Consider the following 24,568-nt stretch of genomic DNA (forward strand, 5'->3'; position numbering starts at 1 on the left):
TGTCTGCCTGTCTGTCTCTCAGACTGTCTGCCTGTCTGTCTCTCAGACTGTCTGCCTGTCTGTCTCTCAGACTGTCTGTCAGTCTGTCTCTCAGTCTGTCTGTCTGTCTGTCTGTCTGTCTGTCTGTCTGTCTGTCTGTCTGTCTGTCTGTCTGTCTGTCTGTCTGTCTGTCTGTCTGTCTGTCTGTCTGTCTGTCTGTCTGTCTGTCTGTCTGTCTGTCTGCGTGTCTGTCTGTCTGTCTGTCTGTCTGTCTGTCTGCGTGTCTGTCTGTCTGTGTATTGACAGGCACTCTGACAGCAGCTTGACTGTGAGTCTCTGAGGCCTGTAGTGTGACGTGGGTCAGACAGAGATATTTCTACTTTGCTATCATAACAATTAGAAAGCTGTATGGTTTCAGACCGTTACCACAGCCCTCCTCCTGCTCCCTCTCCACCACACCACAGCCCTCCTCCTGCTCCCTCTCCACCACACCACAGCCCTCCTCCTGCTCCCTCTCCACCACACCACAGCCCTCCTCCTGCTCCCTCTCCACCACACCACAGCCCTCCTCCTGCTCCCTCTCCACCACACCACAGCCCTCCTCCTGCTCCCTCTCCACCACACCACAGCCCTCCTCCTGCTCCCTCTCCACCACACCACAGCCCTCCTCCTGCTCCCTCTCCACCACACCACAGCCCTCCTCCTGCTCCCTCTCCACCACACCACAGCCCTCCTCCTGCTCCCTCTCCACCACACCACAGCCCTCCTCCTGCTCCCTCTCCACCACACACATACACCACAGCCCTCCTCCTGCTCCCTCTCCACCACACACATACACACACCCCAGCCCTCCTCCTGCTCCCTCTCCACCACACAGCAGTTGAGCTCTACGACACACACACACACACACACACACACACACCACAGCCCTCCTCCTGCTCCCTCTCCACCACACAGCAGTTGAGCTCTACGACACACACACACACACACACACACACACACACACACACACACACACACACACACACACACACACACACACACACACACACACACACACCACACAGCCCTCCTCCTGCTCCCTCTCCACCACACAGCAGTTGAGCTCTACGACACACACACACACACACACACACACACACACACACACACACACACACACCAGGCCCTCCATGTCTGTTAACAGCTGTGCTATCACCCAGGGCACAGAGCCCCCACACAGGGCTGTGGAGTCCGTCTCACGGTCACGGTAAACCCAATCAGGGACATTCCCACATCAAGTGGGGACATAATCCAACACAACGCCGATGTCTTTAAAATCATTTCAGAAATAAATATTCGCTGTTGCCACAGAAATGTATATGACAACAAGTGAAGAAGACTGTCTCCAAGAAAGCACTGCTGTCTGTGTGGAGATCAAACTAGAGATGGTTGGAGAATGTAGACACACACACACACACACACACACACACCACACACACACACACACACACACACACACACACACACACACACACACACACACACACACACACACACACACACACACCAGAGTTACTCAGACAACATTCTCGTCTTCCCAGTCTTGGTCCCCATCCCAGAGTTATGACACGGTCGCCCACATTAACCCCCGTCCATGTTGGCACGGCGATATCCAATCAGAGCGAGCTGTGGCCAGTCTGACACCATGGTCACCACGGCGGCCCCACAGACAGCTCCATGACATCACCGTTGCCTCAAAAACAGAGGATTTAGATTCAGCAGCGTGTGGAATCCCGCCTTCGTCAAAACGGCGTGCCGCCCACGGCAGGTTTACTACGGAGCTATGTTTACCAGGCAGGGAGGAACACAAGACCCAGACTTGGAGGTTGGGCGGTGTGTTGGTTGGCAGAGAACAGGCCGTTTGTGGCAATGCCTGAAGTTTATGGAGCTAGGGATGGAGGCTGGGACGGGAGAGAGACAGGGAGAGAGGGGAGAGAGTGTGTGTAAGAGAGATAGGGACACAGACTTTGTGAGAGAGAGACAGAGAGATTTTGTGAGAGAGAGACAGAGTTTGTGAGAGAGTTTGTGAGAGAGTTGTGAGAGAGAGAGAGAGAGAGAGAGAGAGAGAGAGAGAGAGAGAGACAGAGAGTTTGTGAGAGAGAGAGAGAGTTTGTGTGTGAGAGAGAGAGAGCGAGAGAGAGAGAGAGAGAGAGAGACAGAGAGTTTGTGTGTGAGAGAGAGAGAGAGAGAGAGAGAGAGAGAGAGAGAGAGAGAGAGAGAGAGAGAGAGAGAGAGAGAGTCTCTGTTCACAAACACAAACAGACCCCACAGAGCCCCAGGACAGCAGCACAATTAGACCCAAACAAATCATGAAAAAACATAAAGATAATTACTTGACACATTGGAAAGAATTAACAAAAGAATAGAGCAAACTAGAATGTTATTTGGCCCTAAACAGAGAGTACACAGTGGCAGAATACCTGTCCACTGTGACTGACCTAAACTTAAGGAAAGCTTTGACTATGTACAGACTCAGTGAGCATAGCCTTGCTATTGAGAAAGGCCGCCGTAGGCAGACATGGCTCTCAAGAGAAGACAGGCTATGTGCTCACTGCCCACAAAATGAGGTGGAAACTGAGCTGCACTTCCTAACCTCCTGTCCAACGTATGACTATATTAGAGACACATACACAAGAATTAGAAAACAAATCCAATTTTGATAAACTCTCACATCACAGCAGCAAGATTTGTGACCTGTTGCCACAAGAAAAGGTCAACCAGTGAAGAACAAACACCATTGTAAACACAACCCATATTTATGTTGATTTATTTTCCCTTTTGTACTTTAGCCATTTGTACATCATTGCAACACTGTATATTTACACAATATGACATTTGAAATGTCTTTACTCTTTTGGAATTTTTGTAAGTGTAATGTTTACAGTTAATTTTCTATTGTTTATTATCTACTTCACTTGCTTTGGCAAACTTAACAAGTGTTGTCCATGTCAATAAAGCCCTTAAATTGAAGCTGAATTGACAGACAGAGAGAGTTTGTGTGTGAGAGAGAGAGTGGGCAGGCCTCTTGCATTTTCTGGCCTGTGTGGGTGCTAGCTGTCTACAGTAGGAGAGTAGAGACTGGGGAGGACAGGGGCTGAGGAGAGCAGAGACTGGGGAGGACAGAGACTGAGGAGAGGAGAGGAGAGACTGGGGAGGACAGGGGCTGAGGAGAGGAGAGGAGAGACTGGGGAGGACAGAGACTGAGGAGAGGAGAGACTGGGGAGGACAGGGGCTGAGGAGAGGAGAGGAGAGGAGAGACTGGGGAGGACAGGGGCTGAGGAGAGGAGAGGAGAGACTGGGGAGGACAGGGGATGAGGAGAGGAGAGCCTGGGGAGGACAGGGGCTGAGGGGAGGAGAGACTGGGGAGGACAGGGGCTGAGGAGAGGAGAGACTGGGGAGGACAGGGGATGAGGAGAGGAGAGGCTGGGGAGGACAGGGGCTGAGGAGAGGAGAGGCTGGGGAGGACAGAGACTGAGGAGAGGAGAGACTGGGGAGGACAGGGGCTGAGGAGAGGAGAGGCTGGGGAGGACAGAGACTGAGGAGAGGAGAGACTGGGAGGACAGAGACTGAGGAGAGGAGAGACTGGGGAGGACAGGGGATGAGGAGAGGAGAGGCTGGGGAGGACAGGGGCTGAGGAGAGGAGAGGCTGGGGAGGAGAGGAGAGACTGGGGAGGACAGGGGCTGAGGAGAGGAGAGGCTGGGGAGGAGAGGAGAGACTGGGGAGGACATGGGCTGAGGAGAGGAGAGGCTGGGGAGGACAGGGACTGAGGAGAGGAGAGACTGGGGAGGAGAGGAGAGACTGGGGAGGACAGGGGCTGAGGAGAGGAGAGGCTGGGGAGGAGAGGAGAGACTGGGGAGGACATGGGCTGAGGAGAGGAGAGGCTGGGGAGGACAGGGACTGAGGAGAGGAGAGACTGGGGAGAACAGAGACTGAGGAGGGGAGAGACTGGGGAGGACAGAGACTGAGGAGAGGAGAGGCTGGGGAGGACAGAGGCTGAGGAGAGGAGAGGCTGGGGAGGACAGGGGCTGAGGAGAGGAGAGGAGAGACTGGGGAGGAGAGGAGAGGAGAGACTGGGGAGGACAGGGGCTGAGGAGAGGAGAGGAGAGACTGGGGAGGACAGGGGCTGAGGAGAGGAGAGGCTGGGGAGGACAGGGGCTGAGGAGAGGAGAGGAGAGACTGGGGAGGACAGGGGCTGAGGAGAGGAGAGACTGGGGAGGACAGGGGCTGAGGAGAGGAGAGGCTGGGGAGGACAGGGGCTGAGGAGAGGAGAGGAGAGACTGGGGAGGACAGAGGCTGAGGAGAGGAGAGGAGAGGCTGGGGAGGACAGGGGCTGAGGAGAGGAGAGGAGAGACTGGGGAGGACAGGGGCTGAGGAGAGGAGAGACTGGGGAGGACAGGGGCTGAGGAGAGGAGAGGAGAGACTGGGGAGGACAGGGGCTGAGGAGAGGAGAGACTGGGGAGGACAGGGGCTGAGGAGAGGAGAGGAGAGGCTGGGGAGGACAGGGGCTGAGGAGAGGAGAGACTGGGGAGGACAGGGGCTGAGGAGAGGAGAGGAGAGACTGGGGAGGACAGAGGCTGAGGAGAGGAGAGACTGGGGAGGACAGAGGCTGAGGAGAGGAGAGGAGAGACTGGGGAGGACAGGGGCTGAGGAGAGGAGAGGAGAGACTGGGTAGGACAGGGGCTGAGGAGAGGAGTGACTGGGGAGAGGAGAGACTGGGGAGGACAGGGGCTGAGGAGAGGAGAGGAGAGACTGGGGAGGACAGGGGCTGAGGAGAGGAGAGGAGAGACTGGGGAGGACAGAGACTGAGGAGAGGAGTGACTGGGGAGAGGAGAGACTGGGGAGGACAGGGGCTGAGGAGAGGAGAGGAGAGACTGGGGAGGACAGGGGCTGAGGAGAGGAGAGACTGGGGAGGAGAGAGGCTGAGGAGAGGAGAGGAGAGGAGAGACTGGGGAGGACAGGGGCTGAGGAGAGGAGAGGCTGGGGAGGAGAGGGGCTGAGGAGAGACTGGGGAGGACAGAGGCTGAGGAGAGGAGAGGCTGGGGAGGACAGAGGCTGAGGAGAGGAGAGGCTGGGGAGGAGAGGAGAGACTGGGGAGGACAGGGGCTGAGGAGAGGAGAGGAGAGACTGGGGAGGACAGGGGCTGAGGAGAGGAGAGGCTGGGGAGGGGAGGAGAGACTGGGGAGGACAGGGGCTGAGGAGAGGAGAGACTGGGGAGGACAGGGGCTGAGGAGAGACTGGGGAGGACAGGGACTGAGGAGAGACTGGGGAGGACAGGGACTGAGGAGAGGAGAGACTGGAGAGGAGAGACTGGGGAGGACAGAGACTGGGGAGGACAGGGGCTGAGGAGAGACTGGGGAGGACAGGGACTGAGGAGAGACTGGGGAGGACAGGGACTGAGGAGAGGAGAGACTGGAGAGGACAGGGACTGAGGGAGACTGGGGAGGACAGGGACTGAGGAGAGGAGAGACTGGGGAGGACAGGGACTGAGGAGAGACTGGGGAGGACAGGGACTGAGGAGAGGAGAGGCTGGGGAGGAGAGGGGCTGAGGAGAGGAGAGTCTGGGGAGGAGAGGGGCTGAGGAGAGGAGAGACTGGGGAGGACAGGGACTGAGGAGAGGAGAGACTGGAGAGGAGAGACTGGAGAGGAGAGGAGAGGCTGGGGAGGACAGGGGCTGAGGAGAGGAGAGGCTGGGGAGGAGAGGGGCTGAGGAGAGGAGAGTCTGGGGAGGAGAGGGGCTGAGGAGAGGAGAGTCTGGGGAGGAGAGGGGCTGAGGAGAGGAGAGACTGGGGAGGACAGGGGCTGAGGAGAGGAGAGATTGGGGAGGACAGGGACTGAGGAGAGGAGAGGAGAGACTGGGGAGGACAGGGGCTGAGGAGAGGAGAGACTGGGGAGGACAGGGGCTGAGGAGAGGAGAGGCTGGGGAGGAGAGGGGCTGAGGAGAGGAGAGGAGAGACTGGGGAGGACAGGGGCTGAGGAGAGGAGAGGCTGGGGAGGAGAGAGGCTGAGGAGAGACTGGGGAGGACAGGGGCTGAGGAGAGACTGGGGAGGACAGAGACTGAGGAGGGGAGAGACTGGGGAGGACAGGGGCTGAGGAGAGGAGAGACTGGGGAGGACAGAGACTGAGGAGAGACTGGGGAGGACAGAGACTGAGGAGGGGAGAGACTGGGGAGGACAGGGACTGAGGAGAGACTGGGGAGGACAGGGACTGAGGAGAGGAGAGACTGGAGAGGACAGGGACTGAGGGAGACTGGGGAGGACAGGGACTGAGGAGAGGAGAGACTGGGGAGGACAGGGACTGAGGAGAGACTGGGGAGGACAGGGACTGAGGAGAGGAGAGGCTGGGGAGGAGAGGGGCTGAGGAGAGGAGAGTCTGGGGAGGAGAGGGGCTGAGGAGAGGAGAGACTGGGGAGGACAGGGACTGAGGAGAGGAAAGACTGGAGAGGAGAGACTGGAGAGGAGAGGAGAGGCTGGGGAGGACAGGGGCTGAGGAGAGGAGAGGCTGGGGAGGAGAGGGGCTGAGGAGAGGAGAGTCTGGGGAGGAGAGGGGCTGAGGAGAGGAGAGACTGGGGAGGACAGGGGCTGAGGAGAGGAGAGATTGGGGAGGACAGGGACTGAGGAGAGGAGAGGAGAGACTGGGGAGGACAGGGGCTGAGGAGAGGAGAGACTGGGGAGGACAGGGGCTGAGGAGAGGAGAGGCTGGGGAGGAGAGGGGCTGAGGAGAGGAGAGGAGAGACTGGGGAGGACAGGGGCTGAGGAGAGGAGAGGCTGGGGAGGAGAGAGGCTGAGGAGAGACTGGGGAGGACAGGGGCTGAGGAGAGACTGGGGAGGACAGAGACTGAGGAGGGGAGAGACTGGGGAGGACAGGGGCTGAGGAGAGGAGAGACTGGGGAGGACAGAGACTGAGGAGAGACTGGGGAGGACAGAGACTGAGGAGGGGAGAGACTGGGGAGGACAGGGGCTGAGGAGAGGAGAGACTAGGGAGGACAGAGGCTGAGGAGAGGAGAGACTGGGGAGGACAGAGACTGAGGAGAGACTGGGGAGGACAGAGGCTGAGGAGAGGAGAGACTAGGGAGGACAGAGGCTGAGGAGAGGAGCGACTGGGGAGAGGAGAGACTGAGGAGAGGCTGGGGAGGACAGGGACTGAGGAGAGGAGAGACTGGGGAGTACAGGGGCTGAGGAGAGGAGAGACTGGGGAGAGGAGAGACTGGGCAGGACATAGGCTGAGGAGAGACTGGGGAGGACAGGGACTGAGGAGAGGAGAGACTAGGGAGGACAGAGGCTGAGGAGAGACTGGAGAGGACAGAGGCTGAGGAGAGGAGAGACTAGGGAGGACAGAGGCTGAGGAGAGGAGAGACTAGGGAGGACAGAGGCTGAGGAGAGGAGCGACTGGGGAGGACAGGGACTGAGGAGAGCAGAGCCTGGGGAGGACAGGGGCTGAGGAGAGGCTGGGGAGGACAGAGGCTGAGGAGAGGAGAGACTGGGGAGGACAGGGGCTGAGGAGAGACTGGGGAGGACAGAGGCTGAGGAGAGGAGAGACTGGGGAGGACAGAGACTGAGGAGAGGAGAGTCTGGGGAGGACAGGGGCTGAGGAGAGGAGAGGCTGGGGAGGACAGGGACTGAGGAGAGGCTGGGGAGGTCCTCTATCTCCTCTCCTCTGTCTCCTCTCCCATGTGTCCTCTGTCTCCGCTTTAAATCACAGGAGGAGGAGAATGAACTGGCCTGGCTTCAGAACCATAAGGAATGTTTCCATGACAACACTAACAGCTCACATCATATACAACAGATCAGGGTTCTCCGACCGGAGGCCCGTCGGTCATTCTATTCACCCCCCTCCGAGCAAAAAAATGTAATAAAATAAATATTAAGGCTGTAAAAACACCAGCAAATCAAATAAGAATTGCTGTTGATTTTATAAATGTGTTCTAAAGTATTCCCAAACATAACAGAGAGATACTGTACACATGGTCGTATACAAATATAAGGCTTGAAATGTTTATGTTTTAGGCAAATATTATATCTGTTTGGGCTTCTGGCAGAAATCTTCTCACGCCCTTACCATTCACTCAAGAAAATAGGGTCCTGAGGCTGAATGTAGTTGATTATCTCTACTGTATATCATCATGGTGTAGCTTATTATCTCTACTATGGATCATCACGGTGTAGTTGATTATCTCTACTATATATAATCATGGTGCTATTGATGATCTATACTATATATAATCATGGTGCTATTGATGATCTATACTATATATAATCATGGTGCTATTGATGATCTCTAATTTATATAATCATGGTGTTATTGATTATCTCTACTATATATCATCATGGTGTTATTGCTATCTGGCACAGTCGATAGACCCTACTGGTCTGCTATCTGGCACAGTGGGTAGACCCTACTGGTCTGCTATCTGGCACAGTGGATAGACCCTACTGGTCTGCTATTTGGCACAGTGGATAGACTCTACTGGTCTGCTATCTGGCACAGTGGACAGACCCTACTGGTCTGCTATCTGCCACAGTGGATAGGCCAGACAGGCCCCCTGGTTACAGTGTTTACCTTGAGGAGCCTGGCTGAGAGAGACAGGGTTTCATGGAGTCTATGGGTGCATCCACAATGGCCCCCTTTCCATATATAGTGCAGCAGTGCCTGGTCAAAAGTGCACTATATAGGGATTAGGGTCCCATTTAGGACACGTTCTGGACCCACTGTGTCTCATTCACATTCATTGGAACAGGGTTATGGAACAGGGTTCTGGGTTATGGAACAGGGTTATGGGTTATGGAACAGGGTTATGGGTTATGGAACAGGGTTATGGAACAGGGTTATGGGTTATGGAACAGAGTTATGGGTTATGGAACAGGGTTATGGGTTATGGAACAGGGTTATGGGTTATGGAACAGGGTTATGGAACAGGGTTATGGGTTATGGAACAGGGTTATGGGTTATGGAACAGGGTTATGGGTTATGGAACAGGGTTATGGAACAGGGTTATGGGTTATGAAACAGGGTTATGGAACAGGGTTATGGGTTATGGAGCATGGTTATGGGTTATGGAACAGGGTTATGGAACAGGGTTATGGGTTATGGAACAGGGTTATGGGTTATGGAACAGGGTTATGGAACAGGGTTATGGGTTATAAAACAGGGTTATGGAACAGGGTTATGGGTTATGGAACAGGGTTATGGAACAGGGTTATGGGTTATGGAACAGGGTTATGGGTTATGGAACAGGGTTATGAAACAGGGTTATGGGTTATGAAACAGGGTTATGGAACAGGGTTATGGGTTATGGAACAGGGTTATGAAACAGGGTTATGGGTTATGGAACAGGGTTATGGAACAGGGTTATGGGTTATGGAACAGGGTTATGGGTTATGGAACAGGGTTATGGAACAGGGTTAAGGGTTATGGAACAGAGTTATGGAACAGGGTTATGGGTTATGGAACAGGGTTATGGAACAGGGTTATGGGTTATCGAACAGGGTTATGGAACAGGGTTATGGGTTATGGAACAGGGTTATGGAACAGGGTTAAGGGTTATGGAACAGAGTTATGGAACAGGGTTATGGGTTATGGAACAGGGTTATGGGTTATGGAACAGGGTTATGGGTTATCGAACAGGGTTATGGAACAGGGTTATGGGTTATGGAACAGGGTTGTGGAACAGGGTTATGGGTTATGGAACAGGGTTATGGAACAGGGTTATGGGTTATGGAACAGGGTTATGGAACAGGGTTATGGGTTATGGAACAGGGTTATGGGTTATGGAACAGGGTTATGGGTTATGGAACAGGGTTATGGGTTATGGAACAGGGTTATGGAACAGGGTTATGGGTTATGGAATAGACTTTGTGACTCAGTTGTTGACTTCGTTATAGGTGAAGAATAAACAACCCCAATCCTCATTTAAAAAAAAATATATATATACACATGTTGTTTTTCCAACAGAATATTTGAAAACAGTTTTATGGTAGGCTACACGTACTCAAGAGAACGGTTTTAAACTGAGACTAAACAACGGCATCTATAAAAACAACCGTTTATGACACAACAGCACAGTTATAGTAACAGATCTCCATATCCAGACACAGCTGACATTTGGGTTTGGTTCTGGGTCAGAGCCGGGTCAGAGCCGGGTCTAGACAGGGGCAGTTCTGGGGGGTACAGAGAGAGGGAAGCCCTGCTCTGAGTCAGTGAGAGGCAAGACAGTGCGTCAGTGTTCGAGGGGCATCCACAATTACTCACCAACAGTGAAATGTGAGACGGGTGAAAGTGGTTGTGAAATGGCAACCGCTGACACCACTCAGATAGAGCCAGTGAGTGTTTTTAGCCCCTGTCTACTACGCTGAGGCTTCTACAGTCGGTCCTAGAGCCGACCCACAGATTACTCTGCCTGGGGTTTAGTCCTATCTTCTACAGTCGGTCCTAGAGCCGACCCACAGATTACTCTGCCTGGGGTTTAGTCCTATCTTCTACAGTCGGTCCTAGGGCCGACCCACTGATTACTCTGCCTGGGGTTTAGTCCTATCTTCTACAGTCGGTCCTAGAGCCGACCCACAGATTACTCTGCCTGGGGTTTAGTCCTATCTTCTACAGTCGGTCCTAGAGCCGACCCACAGATTACTCTGCCTGGGGTTTAGTCCTATCTTCTACAGTCGGTCCTAGGGCCGACCCACAGATTACTCTGCCTGGGGTTTAGTCCTATCTTCTACAGTCGGTCCTAGGGCCGACCCACAGATTACTCTGCCTGGGGTTTAGTCCTATCTTCTACAGTCGGTCCTAGGGCCGACCCACAGATTACTCTGCCTGGGGTTTAGTCCTATCTTCTACAGTCGGTCCTAGGGCCGACCCACAGATTACTCTGCCTGGGGTTTAGTCCTATCTTCTACAGTCGGTCCTAGGGCCGACCCACAGATTACTCTGCCTGGGGTTTAGAGAGAGTGACAGAGAATGAGCAGGAGAGAGAGAGACAGAGAATGAGGCAGAGAGAGACTGTGACAGAGAATGAGCAGGAGAGAGAGAGACAGAGAATGAGGCAGAGAGAGAGAGTAACAGAGAATGAGGCAGAGAGAGAGAGTAACAGAGAATGAGGCAGAGAGAGAGAGTAACAGAGAATGAAGGGAAGGGAGAGAGAGGCAGTGAGGGAGAGTCTGAAACACAGAGCAGAAACCTGGACTTCACCAAAGAAATCAGAAATACAGGCACTGTAAGGTTACAGAGAGCTGGTAGTCCCATCCACCACACTACCAGGTGGGTGGTATAGAGGAGATGGACCCACTGGTTGCCCTCTAGGTTACAGAGAGCTGGTAGTCCCATCCACCACACTACCAGGTGGGTGGTATAGAGGAGATGGACCCACTGGTTGCCCTCTAGGTTACAGAGAGCTGGTAGTCCCATCCACCACACTACCAGGTGGGTGGTATAGAGGAGATGGACCCACTGGTTGCCCTCTAGGTTACAGAGAGCTGGTAGTCCCATCCACCAAACTACCAGGTGGGTGGTATAGAGGAGATGGACCCACTGGTTGTCCTCTAGGTTACAGAGAGCTGGTAGTCCCATCCACCAAACTACCAGGTGGGTGGTATAGAGGAGATGGACCCACTGGTTGCCCTCTAGGTTACAGAGAGCTGGTAGTCCCATCCACCACACTACCAGGTGGGTGGTATAGAGGAGATGGACCCACTGGTTGCCCTCTAGGTTACAGAGAGCTGGTAGTCCCATCCACCACACTACCAGGTGGGTGGTATAGAGGAGATGGACCCACTGGTTGCCCTCTAGGTTACAGAGAGCTGGTAGTCCCATCCACCACACTACCAGGTGGGTGGTATAGAGGAGATGGACCCACTGGTTGCCCTCTAGGTTACAGAGAGCTGGTAGTCCCATCCACCACACTACCAGGTGGGTGGTATAGAGGAGATGGACCCACTGGTTGCCCTCTAGGTTACAGAGACCTGGTAGTCCCATCCACCAAACTACCAGGTGGGTGGTATAGAGGAGATGGACCCACTGGTTGCCCTCTAGGTTACAGAGAGCTGGTAGTCCCATCCACCAAACTACCAGGTGGGTGGTATAGAGGAGATGGACCCACTGGTTGTCCTCTAGGTTACTGAGAGCTGGTAGTCCCATCCACCAAACTACCAGGTGGGTGGTATAGAGGAGATGGACCCACTGGTTGCCCTCTAGGTTACAGAGAGCTGGTAGTCCCATCCACCACACTACCAGGTGGGTGGTATAGAGGAGATGGACCCACTGGTTGCCCTCTAGGTTACAGAGAGCTGGTAGTCCCCATCCACCACACTACCAGGTGGGTGGTATAGAGGAGATGGACCCACTGGTTGCCCTCTAGGTTACAGAGAGCTGGTAGTCCCATCCACCACACTACCAGGTGGGTGGTATAGAGGAGATGGACCCACTGGTTGCCCTCTAGGTTACAGAGACCTGGTAGTCCCATCCACCAAACTACCAGGTGGGTGGTATAGAGGAGATGGACCCACTGGTTGTCCTCTAGGTTACAGAGAGCTGGTAGTCCCATCCACCACACTACCAGGTGGGTGGTATAGAGGAGATGGACCCACTGGTTGCCCTCTAGGTTACAGAGACCTGGTAGTCCCATCCACCAAACTACCAGGTGGGTGGTATAGAGGAGATGGACCCACTGGTTGTCCTCTAGGTTACAGAGAGCTGGTAGTCCCATCCACCAAACTACCAGGTGGGTGGTATAGAGGAGATGGACCCACTGGTTGCCCTCTAGGTTACAGAGAGCTGGTAGTCCCATCCACCACACTACCAGGTGGGTGGTATAGAGGAGATGGACCCACTGGTTGCCCTCTAGGTTACAGAGACCTGGTAGTCCCATCCACCAAACTACCAGGTGGGTGGTATAGAGGAGATGGACCCACTGGTTGTCCTCTAGGTTACAGAGAGCTGGTAGTCCCATCCACCAAACTACCAGGTGGGTGGTATAGAGGAGATGGACCCACTGGTTGCCCTCTAGGTTACAGAGAGCTGGTAGTCCCATCCACCACACTACCAGGTGGGTGGTATAGAGGAGATGGACCCACTGGTTGCCCTCTAGGTTACAGAGAGCTGGTAGTCCCATCCACCACACTACCAGGTGGGTGGTATAGAGGAGATGGACCCACTGGTTGCCCTCTAGGTTACAGAGAGCTGGTAGTCCCATCCACCAAACTACCAGGTGGGTGGTATAGAGGAGATGGACCCACTGGTTGCCCTCTAGGTTACAGAGAGCTGGTAGTCCCATCCACCAAACTACCAGGTGGGTGGTATAGAGGAGATGGACCCACTGGTTGCCCTCTAGGTTACAGAGAGCTGGTAGTCCCATCCACCACACTACCAGGTGGGTGGTATAGAGGAGACAGACCCACTGGTTGCCCTCTAGGTTACAGAGACCTGGTAGTCCCATCCACCACACTACCAGGTGTGAAACAGGGAAGGGACTCAGGGGGTATGCTAATTTGCTATAGAGCAGACCTAACCCACTCTATTAAATTAATCAAAACAGGAACCTTTTACATTTGGCTCAAGATTTGCAAGGAAATTATCTCAACAGAGAAAAATGTCCTCCTGTGTGCTACCTATATCCCCCCACTAGAATCCCCATACTTTAATGAAGACAGCTTCTCCATCCTGGAGGGGGAAATCAATCATTTCCAGGCCCAGGGACATGTACTAGTCTGTGGCGACCTTAATGCCAGAACCGGACAAGAACCTGACACCCTCAGCACACAGGGGGACAAACACCTGCCTGGAGGTGACACCATTCCCTCCCCCATATGCCCCCCAAGGCACAACTACGACAACAAAAATGGGTCACAACTCTTGCAACTCTGTCGCATGCTGGGTATGTACATAGTCAATGGAGGGCTTAGAGGGGACTCCTATGGTAGGTTCACCTATAGTTCATCTCCTGGCAATAGTACTGTAGATTACTTTATCATCGACCTTAACCCAGAATCTCACAGAGCGTTCACAGTCAGCCCACAGACACCTCTATCACAGCAAAATCTGTCTACTTGAACAGAGTAATACTCATTCATGAGGCATCAAAGCCAAAGGAACTGAGTAACATTAAGAAATGCTATAGATGGAAGGAAAGTAGTATGGAAATCTACCAAAAAACAATTAGGTAACAACAAATTCAATCCCTTTTAGACAACTTCCTGGACAAAACGTTCCACTGTAATAGTGAAGGTGTAAACTTGGCAGTAGAACATCTTAACAGTATATTTTACCTCTCAGCTTCCCTCCATCAAATCTAAACATTTCAAGCAGACAACCTAAATTAACAACAATGACAAATGGTTTGATGAAGAATGTAAAAACCTAAGAAAGAAATTGAGAAACCTGTCCAACCAAAAACATAGAGACCCAGAAAACCTGAGTCTACGCCTTCACTACGGTGAATCACTAAAACAATACAGAAATACACTACGGAAAAAGAAGGAACAGCATGTCAGAAATCAGCTCAATGCAATTGAAGAATCCATAGACTCTAACCACTTCTAGGGAAAACTGGAAAACACTGAACAAACAACAACACAAAGAGTTATCTATCCAAAATGGTGATGTATTGGTGAACCACTTCTCTAATCCTTTTGGCTCTATAACAAAGAATAAAGAGCAAAAACATATACATGCTCAAATACAGATCTTAGAATCAACTATTAAAGACGACCAGAACCCACTGGATTCCAGAACCCACTGGATTCCAGAACCCACTGGATTCTCCAATTACCTTGAATGAACTACAGGACACAATACAAACCTTCCAACCCAAAAAAGGCCTGTGGTGTTGATGGTATTCTCAATGAAAGGATCAAATAAACAGACAACAAATTACAATTGGCTAAACTTAAACTCTTTAACATCATCCTCAGCTCTGGCATCTTCCCCAATATTTGGAACCAAGGACTGATCACCCCAATCCACAGAAGTGGAGACAAATTTGACCCCAAAAACTACTGTGGGATATGCGTCAACAGCAACCTTGTGAAAACCCTCTGCATTATCATTAACAGCAGACTCGTACATTTCCTCAGTGAAAACGATGTACTGAGCAAATGTCAAATTGACTTTTTACCAAATGACTGTACGACAGACCACGTATTCACCCTGCAAACCCTAATTGACAAACAAACAAACCAAAACAAAGGCAAAGTCTTCTCATGCTTTGTTGATTTCAAAAAAGCTTTTGACTCAATTTGAGGGTCTACTATACACATTGATGGAAAGTGGTGTTGGGGGAAAACATAAAATCCATGTACAAAAACACACACATTTCTATCCACAGAGCCGTGGGGTGCGACAGGGATGCAGCTTGAGCCCCACCCTCTTCAACATATATATCAACCAATTGGCAAGGGCTCTAGAACAGTCTGCAGCACCCGGCCTCACCCTACTAGAATCTGAAGTCAAATGTCTACTGTTTGCTGATGTTCTGGTGCTTCTGTCACCAACCAAGGCGGGACAAATTCTGTCAGACTTGGGCGATGACAGTGAATCTCTGTAAGACAAAAATAATGGTGTTCCAAAAAAAGGTCCACTTGCCAAGACCACAAATACAAATTCCATCTAGACACCGTTGCCCTAGAGCACACAAAAAACAATACATACCTCGGCCTAAACATCAGTACCACAGGTAACTATACATACCTCAGCCTAAACATCAGCGGCACGGGTAACTATACATACCTCGGCCTAAACATCAGTACCACAGGTAACTTCCACAAAGCTGTGAACGATCTGAGAGACAAGGCAAGAAGGGCCTTCTATGCCGTCAAAAGGAACATCAGATTTGACATCCCAATTAGGATCTGGCTAAAAATACTGGAATCAGTCATAGAGCCCATTGCCCTTTATAGTTGTGAGGTCTGGAGTCCTCTCACCAATCAAGACTTCACCAAATGGGACAATAAAACAAATTGAGACTCACAATTAGACCCAACCAAATCATGAGAAAACAACAAGAAAATGAATTGATACATTGGAAAGAATTAACAAAAAAACAGAGCAAACTAGAATGCTATTTGGCCCTAAACAGAGAGGACACAGTGGCAGAATACCTGTCCACTGTGACTGACCCAAAATTAAGGAAAGCTTTGAATCAGTGAGCATAGCCTTGCTATTGAGAAAGGACGTCGTAGGCAGACCTGGCTCTCAAGAGAAGACAGGCTATGTGCTCACTGCCCACAAAATGAGGTGGAAACTGAGCTGCACTTCCTAACCTCCTGTCCAACGTATGACCACATTAGAGACACATATTTCCCTCAGATTACACAGATTCACAAAGAATTTGAAAACAAATCCAATTTTGATAAATTCCCATATCTACTGGGTGAAATACCACAGTGTGACATCACAGCAGCAATATTTGTGACCTGTTGCCACAAGAAAAGGGTAACCAGTGAAGAACAAACACCATTGTAAATACAACCCATATTTATGCTTATTTATTTTCCCTTTTGTACTTTAACTATTTGCACATTGTTACAACACTGTATATAGACATATGCCATTTGAAATGTCTTTATTCTTTTGGAACTTCTGTTAGTGTAATGTTTACTGTTCATTTTTATTGTATATTTCACTTTTGGATATTATCAACTTCACTTGCTTTGGCAATGTTAACATATGTTTCCCATGCCAATAAAGCCCTTAAATAGAATTGAATTGAAATAGGAAAATAGAGAGAGAGAGAGAAAGACAGATAGAGAGAGGAAATCAGCAGACAGTGCTGGCCAGTGAACTGTACTGAGTTGTCCTGCTGGCCAGTGAACTGTACTGAGTTGTCCTGCTGGCCAGTGAACTGTACTGAGTTGTCCTGCTGGCCAGTGAACTGTACTGAGTTGTTCTGCTGGCCAGTGAACTGTACTGAGTTGTCCTGCTGGCCAGTGAACTGTACTGAGTTGTCCTGCTGGCCAGTGAACTGTACTGAGTTGGCGGAGGTGGAGGCGGAGCTGGAACTCAAATTCATAGATGAGGCTGGATTCAATTTAACGAAAATGAGAAGGAGAGGCGGGAACATCATTGGTCAACGTGACATCAATGAGGTTCCTGGCCAGCGCAGGAGAAATGTCACCATATGTGCAGCTATGAGCCACAATGGGGTCCTCCACCTTCAGTCTACCATTGGAACCATAAAACACTGCCCATATCCTTCATTTCCTCAACACCTTACGTTATAATCTTTTTCAGCCAGAGCAGAGAGGGCCAGGTGATGCCGAGCACAGAGGGTCAGGTGATCCTGAGCAGAGTGGGTCAGGTGATCCCGAGCAGAGTGGGTCAGGTGATCCCGAGCACAGAGGGCCAGGTGATCCTGAGCAGAGAGACACCAGGTGATCCTGAGCAGAGAGACTCCAGGTGATACTGAGCAGAGAGGGTCAGGTGATCCCGAGCAGAGAGGGCCAGGTGATCCTGAGCAGAGAGACGCCAGGTGATCCTGAGCAGAGAGACGCCAGGTGATACTGAGCAGAGAGGGTCAGGTGATCCTGAGCAGAGAGAGACCAGGTGATCCTGAGCAGAGAGGGTCAGGTGACCCTGAGCAGAGAGGGTCAGGTGATCCCGAGCAGAGAGGGTCAGTTGATCCCGAGCAGAGAGGTCCAGGCGATCCCGAGCAGAGAGGGTCCCAAACTGGTTCCATGACCATCCCACATTTACGTTCTCGACCTCCCACCATATTCCCCATTTCTCAAACCCATTGAGGAGTTGTTTTCTGCATGGCGGGGGAAAGTGTATGATCGCTAACCCCATGAACGTATGGCCCTTCTCCAGGCCATGGAGGAGGCCTGTGGTTCCAGCAGAGTCCTGTCAGGGGTGGATGCGTCATGCCAGAAGGTATTTCCCCCTGCTGTCTGGCCAAGGAGAATATGTGGATCGAAACAACAGACTGATTAGCTTTCTCAATGGCAGAAGGTATTCATCTCAATGGATTATTGGTTTCTTGTTTCTTGACATAATTTAGAGGTTACAATTTTTGTGTAGTGTTGTGTGTGTGGTGTGTGTGGTGTGGTGTGGTGTGGTGTGGTGTGGTGTGGTGTGGTGTGGTGTGTGAGGTGTGGTGTGGTGTGTGGTGTGGTGTGTGTGGTGTGTGGTGTGTGAGGTGTGTGTGGTGTGGTGTGTGTGGTGTGTGAGGTGTGTGTGGTGTGTGGTGTGGTGTGTGTGGTGTGTGAGGTGTGGTGTGTGGTGTGGTGTGTGAGGTGTGTGTGGTGTGGTGTGTGTGGTGTGTGTGGTGTGGTGTGTGGTGTGGTGTGTGTGGTGTGTGAGGTGTGTGTGGTGTGTGTGGTATGCTGTGTGAGGTGTGTGTGGTGTATGTGGTGTGTGGTATGCTGTGTGAGGTGTGTGTGGTGTGTGTGGTATGCTGTGTGAGGTGTGTGTGGTGTGTGTGGTGTGGTGTGTGTGGTATGTTGTGTGTGGTGTGTGTGGTATGGTGTGTGTGTGGTGTGGTGTGTGTGGTATGCTGTGTGTGGTGTGTGTGGTGTGTGAGGTGTAGTGTGTGTGTGGTGTGGTGTGTGGTGGTGTGTGTGGTATGCTGTGTGTGGTGTGTGTGGTATGCTGTGTGAGGTGTGTGTGGTGTGGTGTGTGAGGTGTGTGTGGTATGCTGTGTGAGGTGTGTGTGGTATGTGTGGTGTGGTGTGTGTGGTATGGTGTGTGTGGTGTGTGAGGTGTGTGTGGTATGCTGTGTGAGGTGTGTGTGGTATGCTGTGTGTGGTGTGTGTGGTATGTGTGGTGTGGTGTGTGAGGTGTGTGTGGTATGGTGTGTGGTATGGTGTGTGTGGTGTGTGTGGTGTGGTGTGTGTGGTATGGTGTGTGTGGTATGGTGTGTGTGGTGTGGTGTGTGAGGTGTGTGTGGTATGGTGTGTGGTATGGTGTGTGTGGTGTGGTGTGTGTGGTGTGGTGTGTGTGGTATGGTGTGTGTGGTATGGTGTGTGTGGTATGGTGTGTGTGGTATGGTGTGTGTGGTATGGTGTGTGAGGTGTGTGTGGTATGGTGTGTGTGGTATGGTGTGTGTGGTGTGTGTGGTATGGTGTGTGTGGTGTGTGAGGTGTGTGTGGTATGGTGTGTGTGGTATGGTGTGTGTGGTATGGTGTGTGTGGTATGGTGTGTGAGGTGTGTGTGGTATGGTGTGTGTACTGTACGTAATCAGATTTCTGTGTAACATGGAACATTGTCATTCAGTGAATATATTTGTGTTTCAGAACCCTCCTGTGTATTCCTCACATAGAGAGGAGGACAGCAACTGGGACTGTAGCACCGACGCCCGCTGGGCTTTCATTACCAAAATACCCAAATCAGCTCAATTCTGTATGAGACGAAAGTGAATCATTGTTCAAAGCGAAGCCATGTTGTCTCCTATAGAGGCCTGCCAGAGAGGATCAGCTCAACAGGATCTGTGTCTGCCTGTCTGTCTCCAGGGGAAATACGCTCTCTGAACGGGTCGAAAACCAGAAACAATATGGCTCTCTGAACGGGTCGTAAACCAGAACCAATATGGCTCTCTGAACGGGTCGTAAACCAGAACCAGAAACAATATGGCTCTCTGAATGGGTCGAAAACCAGAACCAGAACCAGAAACAGAGAGAGGAGCCATATTGTTTCTGGTTCTGGTTTACGACCCGTTCAGAGAGCCATATTGTTTCTGGTTTTCGACCCATTCAGAGAGCCATAATGTTTCTGGTTCTGGTTTATGACCCGTTCAGAGAGCCATATTGGTTCTGGTTTACGACCCGTTCAGAGAGCCATATTGTTTCTGGTTTTCGACCCGTTCAGAACCAGAAACAATATGGCTCTCTGAACGGGTCATAAACCAGAACCAGAAACAATATGGCTCTCTGAACGGGTCGAAAACCAGAACCAGAAACAATATGGCTCTCTGAACGGGTCGTAAACCAGAAACAATATGGCTCTCTGAACGGGTCGTAAACCAGAACCAGAAACAATATGGCTCTCTGAACGGGTCGTAAACCAGAACCAGAAACAATATGGCTCTCTGAACGGGTCGTAAACCAGAAACAATATGGCTCTCTGAACGGGTCGTAAACCAGAACCAATATGGCTCTCTGAACGGGTCGTAAACCAGAACCAGAAACAATATGGCTCTCTGAACGGGTCGTAAACCAGAACCAGAAACAATATGACCCTTTGCTACAGCGGTGGTTCTGTGTTCTACAGCGGTGGTTCCTCTCTCTGTTACTGCACCACCAGCTAAATGTTGTTCTGTGTTCTACAGCGGTGGTTCCTCTCTCTGTTACTGCACCGCCAGCTAAATGTTGTTCTGTGTTCTACAGCGGTGGTTCCTCTCTCTGTTACTGCACCGCCAGCTAAATGTTGTTCTGTGTTCTACAGCGGTGGTTCCTCTCTCTGTTACTGCACCGCCAGCTAAATGTTGTTCTGTGTTCTACAGCGGTGGTTCCTCTCTCTGTTACTGCACTGCCAGCTAAATGTTGTTCTGTGTTCTACAGCGGTGGTTCCTCTCTCTGTTACTGCACCGCCAGCTAAATGTTGTTCTGTGTTCTACAGCGGTGGTTCCTCTCTCTGTTACTGCACTGCCAGCTAAATGTTGTTCTGTGTTCTACAGCGGTGGTTCCTCTCTCTGTTACTGCACTGCCAGCTAAATGTTGTTCTGTGTTCTACAGCGGTGGTTCCTCTCTCTGTTACTGCACCGCCAGCTAAATGTTGCTCTGCCCACAGAACCCTGAAGTACCCTGTTTTCTGTGTGTTCTGTTTGCTCTATGTGTTCTATGTGTTCTTTGTGTTCTGTGTGTTCTATGTGTTCTATGTGTTCTTTGTGTTCTGTGTGTTCTATGTGTTCTTTGTGTTCTATGTGTTCTATGTGTTCTTTGTGTTCTATGTGTTCTATGTGTTCTGTTTGTTCTATGTGTTCTGTTTGTTCTTTGTGTTCTATGTGTTCTATGTGTTCTGTTTGTTCTTTGTGTTCTATGTGTTCTTTGTGTTCTGTGTGTTCTGTTTGTTCTATGTGTTCTATGTGTTCTGTTTGTTCTTTGTGTTCTATGTGTTCTTTGTGTTCTGTGTGTTCTGTTTGTTCTTTGTGTTCTATGTGTTCTTTGTGTTCTGTTTGTTCTATGTGTTCTATGTGTTCTGTTTGTTCTTTGTGTTCTATGTGTTCTTTGTGTTCTGTGTGTTCTATGTGTTCTGTTTGTTCTTTGTGTTCTTTGTGTTCTGTGTGTTCTATGTGTTCTGTTTGTTCTGTGTGTTCTGTGTGTTCTGTTTGTTCGATGTGTTCTGTGTGTTCTATGTGTTCTGTTTGTTCTTTGTGTTCTGTGTGTTCTATGTGTTCTATGTGTTCTGTGTGTTCTGTTTGTTCTTTGTGTTCTGTGTGTTCTATGTGTTCAATGTGTTCTGTTTGTTCTTTGTGTTCTGTGTGTTCTATGTATTCCATATGTTCTGTGTACCATACTATATAATACCATTCCATTCTCAGGGGCTTCGATGCCAGATAGATCCAAATAAGGGAAGGCTTTCAGAAATACATTGTGCTTTAACTGATTGGATTATTTTGGGCTATTTGTTGGTGGGCGCACACGCACACGCACACGCACACACACACACACACACACACACACACACACACACACACACACACACACACAGTGTATTAACAATGTCCTTGTTGAAGTGGAAGTGCACTAATCAGTAGCTAACTGAATTAGCCTGGCCAGCTCTAACATCAAACAGCTTCCTTACATCAGAACTGCCTTCCACTCAAATACTTTCTCATGGCCCAAATGGAACCCTATTCCTGTATAGTGCACTACTTTAGACCAGGACCCATAGGGGTAGTGCACTACATTAGACCAGGGACCATAGGGGTAGTGCACTACTTTAGACCAGGACCCATAGGGGTAGTGCACTACTTTAGACCAGGACCCATAGGGGTAGTGCACTACATTAGACCAGGGCCCATAGGGGTAGTGCACTACTTTAGACCAGGACCCATAGGGGTAGGGCACTACTTTAGACCAGGACCCATAGGGGTAGTGCACTACTATAGACCAGGGACCATAGGGGTAGTGCACTACTTTAGACCAGGGACCATAGGGGTAGTGCACTACTTTAGACCAGGGACCATAGGGGTAGTGCACTACTATAGACCAGGGACCATAGGGGTAGTGCACTACTTTAGACCAGGACCCATAGGGGTAGTGCACTACTTTAGACCAGGACCCATAGGGGTAGTGCACTACTTTATAGGGAATAGAGTGCCATTTGGGACATATCCACAGCTGACTTCTTCAACCTGACTGTCTCCACAATAAACAGCCAGAACCAAGACACTTTCTTACATGGGAACATGTTGCTCTAACATGGAAACATGTTGCTCTGACATGGAAACATGTTGCTCTGACATGGAAACATGTTGCTCCGACATGGAAACATGTTGCTCTGACATGGAAACATGTTGCTCTGACATGGAAACATGTTGCTCTGACATGGAAACATGTTGCTCTGACATGGGAACATGTTGCTCTGACATGGAAACATGTTGCTCTGACATGGAAACATGTTGCTCTGACATGGAAACATGTTGCTCTGACATGGAAACATGCTGCTCTGACATAGAAGCATGTTGCTCTGACATGGAAACATGTTGCTCTGACATGGAAACATGTTGCTCTGACATGGAAACATGCTGCTCTGACATGGAAGCATGTTGCTCTGACATGGAAACATGTTGCTCTGACATGGAAACATGTTGCTCTGACATGGAAACATGTTGCTCTAACATGGAAACATGTTGCTCTGACATGGAAACATGTTGCTCTGACATGGAAACATGCTGATCTGACATGGAAACATGCTGATCTGACATGGAAACATGTTGCTCTAACATGGAAACATGTTGCTCTGACATGGAAACATGTTGCTCTGACATGGAAACATGTTGCTCTGACATGGAAACATGTTGCTCTGACATGGAAACATGGTGCTCTGACATGGAAACATGTTGCTCTGACATGGAAACATGTTGCTCTGACATGGAAACATGTTGCTCTGACATGGAAACATGTTGCTCTGACATGGAAACATGTTGCTCTGACATGGAAACATGTTGCTCTGACATGGAAACATGTTGCTCTGACATGGAAACATGCTGCTCTGACATGGAAACATGTTGCTCTGACATGGAAACATGTTGCTCTGACATGGAAACATGTTGCTCTGACATGGAAACATGTTGCTCTGACATGGAAACATGCTGCTCTGACATGGAAACATGTTGCTCTGACATGGAAACATGTTGCTCTTACAGTTTCTGTTTAATAAAGAATAAAGCGTTGTAAATGAATACCACATTGAGTGGTTTGATCATCCTCGGGGGGGGGGGGGGGGGGGGGGGGGGGGGGGGGTCTGTTGATTTGATGAGTAATGCTAAATCTGAGTAATGAGATTTCTGGGCCAGTTCATCTGTTGCATGTTGGTCTTTGTCCTCAGATCCGACTGGATCTGTTATTATCACCGAGCGTTTCCAAACGGCATCCTATTTCCTGTATAGAGACCCTATTTCCTGTATAGAGACCCTATTTCCCGTATAGAGACCCTATTTCCTGTATAGAGACCCTATGGGCTCTGGTCAAACGTGGAAACAGGGTGAGCTGCTATTCTGTTTTCCTCAGGCCTCCGTCATCGCGTTAATTAGAAGCGGAAATAGAAGACATTCGGACGTGAAATGAAGATTAATGATCACTTCATTAAATAATGACTAATGGTATTCTGGGGGCAGGGAGGGGGGGCTGTTATTTAATCAACTCAATTAATTAAAATCAACAATATTTATATTCTTACATCCTCTGTTAATTCAACTGTACACAGACTGAACTACTGTGTAATTTATAATACCAATGTTTTCTCCCTGGACTGTAGGTCTCCTTTATATAATAACATAATGTTTTCTCCCTGGACTGTAGGTCTCCTTATGACTTATGAGGCAACAGGCTCAGACTCTGGGCCAAGGCTTTAAATAGCACAATATGTATCATTGTCATCGCTATGGGAATGTTTCTCAGTCCTAACGCTAAACACACAGAGCGACTAAGGAAAAGCTCCCTCCCCGTTCCTCTTGTCCGCCAACACAGCTCCACCAGGTAGAGGTTGGGTATAAATCTCAGCTAGGGGAAACAGGCGCAGAGTGCGGCCCTTTGAGGGGAGAGGATGCCAAGAGAGAGAGAGAGAGCTGGGTCCAACTTGTCCCGCCCACGGCACCAACAAGGAACTACAGGATAATTAACCGCTGTAGTGTAGACGGCGACTACAACTCCGGCCACACAGGCTGTTACTGACAGACCCTCAGAGAGACCAAGTAGAGACCGAGTAGAGACAAAGTAGAGACCAGTATAGACCAGTAGACTGAGTAGAGACCAAGTAGAGACCAGTATAGACCAGTAGACTGAGTAGAGACCAAGTAGAGACCAGTTTAGACCAGTAGAGACTGAGTAGAGACCAGTAGAGACTGAGTAGAGCCTGAGTAGAGACCAGTAGATACAAGGTAGAGACCGAATAGAGTGCAGTAT

The sequence above is a fragment of the Oncorhynchus kisutch genome, unplaced genomic scaffold (assembly GCF_002021735.2).
Source record: "Oncorhynchus kisutch isolate 150728-3 unplaced genomic scaffold, Okis_V2 scaffold3554, whole genome shotgun sequence".
NCBI classification, from domain to species: Eukaryota; Metazoa; Chordata; class Actinopteri; order Salmoniformes; family Salmonidae; genus Oncorhynchus; species Oncorhynchus kisutch.